The sequence below is a fragment of the Notolepis coatsorum genome (assembly GCF_963971535.1).
Source record: "Notolepis coatsorum genome assembly, chromosome: 19".
In the NCBI taxonomy this organism is placed as follows: domain Eukaryota; kingdom Metazoa; phylum Chordata; class Actinopteri; order Aulopiformes; family Paralepididae; genus Notolepis; species Notolepis coatsorum.
This window is the reverse complement of record NC_140183.1, coordinates 63,991,065-63,998,490: the sequence shown is the minus strand read 5'-3', so window position 1 is coordinate 63,998,490 and position 7,426 is coordinate 63,991,065. Positions and strand designations below refer to the sequence as shown.

General features: G+C 44.2%; 1 protein-coding gene across 2 annotated transcripts in view; it reads right to left on the bottom strand.

Moving 5' to 3' along the window:
- galnt1 (UDP-N-acetyl-alpha-D-galactosamine:polypeptide N-acetylgalactosaminyltransferase 1) overlaps nt 1–7,426 on the bottom strand; it is a 221,260-nt gene that overhangs the window by 47,394 nt on the left and 166,440 nt on the right. The window lies entirely within an intron of this gene.

Genomic DNA, 7,426 nt, shown 5'->3' with positions numbered 1-7,426 from the left:
CCGCTTTCAGACTGTAGAGAGTACCAGCTGTACATCCTAGCTCCAAGACAAGGCTATCTCTCACAGCTTAAAGGTCTCTCAGACTGTAGAGAGTACTGAAGGAGTTGGGTGTTTTGTTTTCATTGATCAGGACAGTTTAGGTATTGTATAACTATGAATTAAGGCAAAGTGTGATTTAGCCTATTAGATTTCATCAGTATTAGACAGAGACATTTCACATGTTGATAGCAAGGCCTGCTAGGAGAGAGATAGCACCACCAAGAGAGAGAAGGAACTTTAGTTTCTTTTTTTGTATTTTATTTTTTTATTATTTTTTAAACAAACACATAAACAAACATGACAACACACAATAGGATATACAAATACACATATGCTCCAGCTCGTACCCCCCTCTCCCGGACCCCCCATTGGATAATCCAACCATTATAATTTGTTCCTAACCAGACACTACCATTATATGCTGGCTTTTATTCTCTCCACCACTTCTAACCACATTGCCATTTTGGATTCATTGAGACCCAAAATTCTAGCTGTTGATATTTCTTGATAAATCACATCGAGATATGTAAGAATCCAGACCTTACGGCAAATTTTTTCCGGTTGAAACCATCGTGATGCTATCAGCTTTTTAGCCACTGTGATACCGGATAAAACCAATCTCTTTAGCTGTGGAGGTACTGCATGCTCAAAGACATCATTCAGCAGTAATACAGATGGGTGTACAGGTATATCCAGAGTTAAGAGATTTGACAATTGCTGGGTCACTTCTTTCCAAAATATCTTAACTGGTGGGCAGTCCCAGTACATGTGCATAACTGTCCCTTCGTCCCCATTTGTACATAAGGAGCATTTGGAGTCTTGTTTAAGACCCATTTTGTTCAGTCTTATAGGAGTTAAGTATGTCCTGTGAATATAGTTAAGATTGATTTGTTGATGGTCCGGGTTCCTTGATGCAAGGCGTACATTTGCCCAGGCTTCTTGCCAGTCAAAGTCTATCTCCAGGTCTGGTATATCCCTCCTCCAGACTGAGTCTAGATGTAGGGTTTCATACGAGGCCGTTAGTAATTGATGATAAAAATCTGAAACAAAACCTCTCGATGTCTCTCTTCCATAGAAGAATTTGTGGTATCTGTGGTGTACAATTGGTATCCTTAATGGAACACCGTGAGCCTTCAAACATGCCAATAACTGTGCGTAAAAATAATATGAGGACTTGGTGAGATTAAATTTTTTGCATATCTCATCAAAACTACAAAAACCCTGTTTGTTGAAAACGTCTCCTAATGTGTGTATGCCTTGCTTTTCCCATCTAGGGAATCTTATAGGTTGTTTTCCAATCAAGAGTGCATTGTTATTGAATAAGGGAGTATGATTATGCCATTTATGTGGGATAGAGTCTTTTTTGTGTGTTTCACGCCATATCCGGATTGCATGAGTGATTATGGGGCCAAATTTCCGTTCGCATTGCTTAATTGATAATTTGGTGTACACTATGTCCTTCAGCCTATGTGGAGCTACTATATTTTCTTCTAAATTTCTCCAGGATACTGATGCTTGGGGATCAAACCATGTTGTCAGTGGTCTTAAAGTGTATGCCTTAAAATAGTGGTGGAAATCTGGAAATGCCATACCACCGTCTGCTTTGTTTCTCTGTGCGGTGGATCTTTTTATACGTGGTGGTTTGTTATTCCAAATAAATTTGTATGTGGAGGAGTGTAATTCTTTCCAGTAACCCTTTGGAGGGGGTAACGGTAGCATTGAGCTGAAGAAGTTGATTCTAGGTAGGACGTCCATCTTAATTATTGATATCCGTGCTTGTACTGAGTTTTTAAGTTTTGACCACCTGACAAGGTCGTATTTGATTTTGTTTTGGATTTTTATGTAATTGTGCTTCACCGTTTGGCTTATGGTAGGGAATATTTCAACTCCCAAACATCTAAAGTGTTTTACCATCGGTATCTCTTCTGGGAGGGTTATATTTCTTTTTGCAGGGGCGTTAAGTGGGAGGAAGGCCGACTTCGGCCAATTTATCCTAAATCCTGATAAATCTCCAAAGTCCTCAATCAACTTGAGAAGATGAGGCAATGCGGTGTTGGGGTTTTGCATGAACAGTATTACGTCGTCCGCATATAAACTAATTTTGTGTTGTGTGCCCTTGATTACGATTGGTTCTATGGATTGGGATTGTCTTATATATTGTGCTAAAGGCTCTAATGATAGATCGAATAGTCCGGGACTAAGGGGGCAACCCTGTCTGGAAGACCGTGATACTGGAAAGATTTCGGAGGTGATTGTACCTGTTGTAATCATGGCCGATGGGTCTTTGTGGAACTTTAGTTTCTTAACCCTTTAAAGACTTTCAATTGGTTTCATTCTGTACGAGATGCTATGTTTATGGAAATAAACATGCTGCTGATATGAGACGACGACGAAGTACATAATCTTTCGGATGCATTAACAGGGAGAGAGACAGTGTTTTAGCCAGTCAGTGCGTGGGAGGACAGAATTCCACTGAACGAGTGCCTCAACAATACTAAATAAACACAACGCAGATACTTCACGGAAGAGCAGATGGAGGCTGATAAGGGTCAACAACTAGAGATGTTCCAATACCATTTTTTGCTTCCCGATCCGATTCCGATACCTAAGCTTTGGGTATCGGCCGATACAGATACTGATCCGATACCAGTGCATACATAAAATAAAAAATAAATAAAAAAAAGCATATTATATAAACTATAATTTTTTTTACAGCTACAGATACTGTTTTATATATACTGTTTTTTAGTAATAACTAGAAAGTAATGGTATTTATTCAACAACAGGTGATTGTATAGATTAGTATTAGTAGTTCTATGTTCAATGAGTATGGGGCTGCGGCACTGCAGATATACCCTACTCCAATGAGTTCACCCACGGATCCGCACGGACGTTAGACGTTGTTGCACTTGCTACCCAGTCTGTTAGCTAGTAGCTTATCCTTTGGCACTTGGAACTTGCTGTACTTTGCTTGCAGGTCTGCAGCCATTATTGCTGGATTAATAGCACCAACTTTAGCCAAGGTACCGTTATCAAGCTAAGCTAGCTGACCTAGCTCGTCTTCCCCGCAAGGTTTTCACATTGACATTTGATAACGTTAGTCAGCTAATGCTAGTCAGTAGCTACTTCACTTAAATACGATTCACCGTGGGTGCATTATTGTTGATAGACGGACAGTGTCAGGTCCTGGAGAAAGGACAGGTGATCATCTGATTTGATGTAACATTAAAGCGGATGTTGTTCCAACTAGCTAGCTTTTCAGCTAATGCTATAATAACACCAGCAAGCAAAACACATCCGAGCTCTCCGTCACACCGCTCTGTCGGGGACAATGGAATTTAAGAAACTGTATCTGCTGTTAAAATGACAAACAGCATCACACTTTAAAACACGTTCATTTTATAATCCTCACTCTCCGCAGGAGATAAATGACGCCATGGGATCGGAGGCTAGACTTTCGACGTACTCGCCGATACCAGCATTTTAGGCAGTATCGGAGGCATTTCCGATACTGGTATCGGTATCGGAACAACTCTATCAACAACAGGCTGAAAACATTGAAATCTAACAGTACCAGCATCCTAGCTCCAAACCAAGGCTATCGCTCACAGCGTAAAGGCCTTTCAGACTTTAGAGAGTACCAGCATCCTAGCTCCAAACCAAGGCTATCGCTCACAGCGTAAAGGCCTTTCAGACTGTAGAGAGTACCAGCATCCTAGCTCCAAACCAAGGCTATCTCTCACAGCTTAAAAGGTGAAGGAAATCGAGGTTTTTCGATGTATGTAATGGATATATTGGGGGAGATGACAGCATCTAAAGGGGCCAGGTCAGAACGGTAGATGTGCATGGAGGCAGGCAGCAGCAGCGAGCAGGGTGTCTGCATTCCATCAGCACATAAACAACTGATAAGAACAGAAGCAGGGGGGTGCTCCAGTAGCACACCATGTTACCGCGCTCGCGCGGGACTCCGTGCTGCGTCACGGATCTGGTTGACTCCGAGTTCGATTCCCGGACTCGCCGTCATTTGCCGAATGTCTCCCCCTGCTCTCTCTCCCGTTTCACCCTACAACTGTCGGTCATGCTTGACCAGAAAAGCGATAAACGCTAAAAAATAAAGTTAAAAAAAAAAAAAAATAACAGAAGCAGGAGGTTTGGGTCAGAGCGATGGGGAGAAGTTGACATCATTAGAAATGTTTTTAATGTGTGTTAAAGGTTGCAAGCAGTTGCCAAGACAGCACGTCACATGACAACCAGAAGAGGGGCGGGGCCTGGCATTGATGATAATGATGATTATAATAATGTGTTCTTCTGCGTATGGTTTAGATTTAGACACGAAGCTGACGCGAGCGGACGTTGATCAGAGACTTTGAAACGGCTCCCCGCTCCCCTCGCAAGGGGGAGCCACTGACGTGGCACGACAACCATGGAGGCTTTTGGATAACAGCTAGGCCGCGACGATCACCGCCGAGCGGGGTGAAAGGAGAGATTAGAATAATGAATTTAGAGGGCGGTCAGGTGGCGTAACGGAGATTGCGTTCGTCACCAACCCCGGAGTGGCTGGATTCGCCTGTTCGAATCCAGCTCACAGCTCCGGGGTTGTCACCAGCTTGGCTGGCCGTTCACACTAATACAATTGGCAGTATTAGAGGGTGGGAGAAGCTGGCGGGGTGGGTCCGGGTCGTTGTAAACAGCGACTCCTACAGTTCGGTCGGGGCGCCTGCTAAGCGCGGATAGGATCTAAGTGGGATAGTGTGATCCTTCCACACGCTACGCCCTCTCAGTGAGAATCCGCGCTGCCAGGTGAAAAGAAGCGGTTGATTGGCTGGACGTGTGTCGGAGGAAGCACGTGGTAGCCTCCACTCTCCCAGACCGACTGTGGGGGGTAAGTGCGCAGCGACCAGGAAGGGGATTGGGAATTGGCATAACGACTAACATTGGGATGGGAGAAAATCGGAGGAAAAAGGAGGGGGAAAAAGATCAATACAAAAATAATAATAATGAATTTAGTTTTCTTCCAAAGACTTTTCAAGGACAATACAGAATTGGTTTTCATCTGATCACAAGGCTTTTGTTTATGTAATAAACAACGTTTTTCAAGAAAGGTACTACGCTGTCCAGTGTCGAATACTTATGGTTACGGATTGCATTAAAGGGGAATGACAAAGATTGCACAGCCAGTATGAGGAGACGTCGGAGATAAAACACAACGCAGAGTCAACGGATGGAGAGGTGATAACACAAGCCAACAGATGGAGAGGTGATACTGGCTGATTGATCGAAATCTAACAAAGGGATATTTTAATTTGGCAGAACCATTTTCAGCATGCAGCATGTGGGTGCATAAATAGCCAAGCACTGATAGCAGCTGGCCCAGGCAATAAATTATGTTTAGATTAAGTATTAAAAGCCAGAAAATGTTAGTGCTCGTAATTAAGATGTTTTAATAATTATATTATATTCCATTGTACTTTTATTTTGTGAGCCCCCCTCATTGACAGCAATACAGTCCAACAAAAGCATCTATAAAAATCCATCCAAAATGGAGACTACCGTTTGTTTGTACATTTGTAATTCCATCACGGCTTAAGCAGCGTCGTCATCGCGTCGTCGTCTCTTTGAGTGGCAATGTCATTCCGTTAGTTAGAGAGGAATCGGGAGGTGGCATCTCTGGAATCTTTCCTCAAAATAACTCTCTGAGGAAGTGTTGAGCGAAGACGGATGGCTTGGTCGTGATGATGAATAACCCAGACAGATGATAGTATCAGTCTCTACCGGGTGTGTTTTATTCGGGGAGCATTGGGAGCTATTAAAATCTAAATTCAAAATGTATGTTGAGGCAGACAGGAAGTCATTGTTAAATACTCCACGGCAATGATAGTTCCTGTTAACCCTTTCACTACAACACTACAGATGGTAGTGTGGTAGTGAAAGGTTAACCTTCTGTAGTGTGGTAGTGAACGGGTTAACCTTCTGCAGTGTGGTAGTGAAAGGGAAACCTTCTGCAGTGTGGTAGTGAAAGGTTAACCTTCTGTAGTGTGGGCGGCTACGTGGCGTAGTGGGCAAGGCGCTCGCCGCAGAGACGCTGGGCTCGCCTGTTCGAGCCCAGCGCTCCACATTTCTTTCAGTTTAGCTGGTCGTTCATACTAATACACATTGGCCGTATTAGGGGGTGGGAAACTGATGGGTGGGGATCAGGCGTTGTGGACAGCGACTCCTACAGGTCGGTTGGTGCGCCTGCGCAGTAGAATCAGGAAGTGTCGGGGGCAGCGTGAGCCTCCCACGCGTTACTCCTCGCCACTGAGAGATCGAGCTGCGCAGGTGAAAAGATGCGACTGCTGTTACCTCAAGTACCGGAGGGGACTTGTGCTATGTATGACTTAGTCCACATTGCAGCCGGCTTGTGGGAGGCAAGAAACAGCGTTCGTGACAGGGGAGGGTTGAATTGGATGATACGAAATTGGGATGGGAGAAAATATAGAAAATGGGAGAAAAAGTGGATAAAAAAAAACTTCTGTAGTGTGGTAGTTGTTACAAAGGGTCAGATTAAACCGAATATATATATATTTAGTGCCTGAGATCCCATGTATACTATTTGTATATCGTTTGATATCCCTTGTATATTCTTTGTACAATATGCACGGAATATCCCTTTAGTCTAGCAGGACAGACCATAATATTCATTCCTCTATTGGAAGCGATCCCCTGGCGCCAAGTACCGAGTAAAGCCTTGCCCCCTCGAGCTGACTTGAAAGCTGCCGCCAGGACTTGTCTTAACATGCCCGCTTTCGCCCACGGCTATGAGACCGAGAGGCGACAGAAATGAGATAGGCACTATTTGTCCGCCGTGGATATAAATATGGCGCAAGAATGTAGAACCCCCCTTGCAGTTCCTCTTCAGTTCCTCTTCAGTTCGCCTTCAGTTCAGTCTGGTTCAGTTACCAAGTAAAGCCTTACCCACTACGTAACGTGCGGTATAGCAGGGCTCGTATCGCCCAAGATAGAATCGTGTTATCCTAATACCTTTGTTCAAGGTACCGTTCGCTATTTACTAGTAAAAGCCTTCATTACGAGTCAAAGACCACGTGAAGGGAGTAATTGTGCGTCTATACAGAGCACTTATAGCCGCGTGCAAATAGGAGAGACTAACGTCAAGTTCAACTCTGAACCACCGCGCACTACAGCGCAACACGGAGGATTTACACCGGAGCAGCAGCAGCACCACGGAGGACTTACACCCCACCGGCAGTGCCACTCTCCGGGCAAGGATTATTCTTCTTCATTGCTTTGACCAAGCTGCTGGAACAGAGAACCGCCTACCCCACTGCTACTGTGGGATTTACACCTGCCCGTGAGACCATCACTCAAGCCTGTCTCTGTCGTAACAGAG